Source organism: Chlorella variabilis, assembly GCF_000147415.1.
Source record: "Chlorella variabilis unplaced genomic scaffold CHLNCscaffold_14, whole genome shotgun sequence".
In the NCBI taxonomy this organism is placed as follows: Eukaryota; Viridiplantae; Chlorophyta; class Trebouxiophyceae; order Chlorellales; family Chlorellaceae; genus Chlorella; species Chlorella variabilis.
Window position 1 is genome coordinate 643192 of NW_005435074.1, and position 1425 is coordinate 644616.

A 1425-nucleotide genomic window follows, 5' to 3' on the forward strand; every position below is an offset into this window, starting at 1 on the left:
GGGGTGCCGGCCCCCCACCCCTGTGTGTGTCTGTGCGTGTGCGCGTGGCTGTGGCCTGCCGCCGCCGCAGGTCACCGCCCCCGCCTTCCAGATGCGCTACTTTGACAAGAGGGTGCGACCGCTGCTCGAGAACTCCTTCTCAGGTGGGCCCCCTGCGCCGCAGCCGCGCCGGCACCGCGCGCCTGCCCGCAGCCCCGACAATGCCGCCCACCACCTCCCAACCGCCGCCCTGCCGCCGCCTTGCCCGGCGGCCCCCGGCCAGCCGCCCTCTGCCGCCGCCCACCTGCCTGCTGCTCGGGCGCTGAGCCACCCGCTGCCCGCCCGCGCTCCCCCGCCTCCCCCCACCCTCAGGCTGGGGCCTGCCCTACTGCTTCTCCGCCCTCGCTCGCTTCCCGCGGGCCAGGCTGGCGGCGGTGGACGGAGCCTGCATGATCCACCCCAGCAGGGAGGACGTGGGTGAGAGGGCGGGCCGCGGCAGCCGCAGGGCGCGCTGCCGGCGGCACGATTGCCTGCCTGGGCGGCCTGCCTGCCTGCCTGCCTGACTGCCTGCCTGCCTGCCAGGGCTGGAGTGCCGCTCTTGCCACCTCCCTCCACGCCGCCCTCCCCTCCTCCCAGCCCCCTCTCACCCGTGTGCCCCCGCTGCGCCGCCCCGCTGTGCCCCCTGGCCCACCCCGCCACCCCGCCCCACCCCACCCCACTCGCACCCCACCCCACCGCAGGCCGCCGCATGTCTGTGTCCACCCGCATTCGCCAGGGCCTGGTCAAGGAGGGCAGCATCTACTCGCGCTTTGGTCAGGTCACGCCCTACAGCTCACCGCTGGTGGAGCAGCGCGCGGTGTGGCAGGTGCGCGCGGCACGCACGGCACGCGCAGCACGCGCAGCACGCACAGCGTGCACAGCACGCCAGGCTGGGGTCCCGCCCGCTGTGCGCTGCGCTGAGCTGGTGCCATGCTGGCGCCCGACTGGCGCTGCCGCAGGTGTGTGGGTTCACCAAGGAGGCGGCGCACGCGCTGCGCCAGGCCTACCCGCCCTTCCCCGTCATCCACGGCACGGTGCTGGCAGAGGGGTCTAGCGTGGCGCCGCCTCCCCTGGCGGCGGGTGGCGGGGCCGCCGCGCTGGCCGAGGCGGCGGCGGCGGCGGCGGCGCAGCGGGCAGGCGACCAGCAGCAGCAGGAGCAGGAGCAGCAGCAGCAGCTGCTGGAGCTGGCTTCCAGCGCCGGCCTGCTGCGCGGGCCCATGCTGCTGGTGGTGCAGCTGGGGCTGGCGGCGGTGGCGGGGGCGGTGGCGGCGCTGCGGTGGGACAAGCACCGCGCCAAGGGCGCCCCGCCCGCGCCCCACACGCTGCCGCCCATGCCGACCTGGCAGCGGTGAGCCTGGGGCGGCACCCCGCCCAGCCTGGGCCTCCTGCCCAGCCGCCACGGCCGCA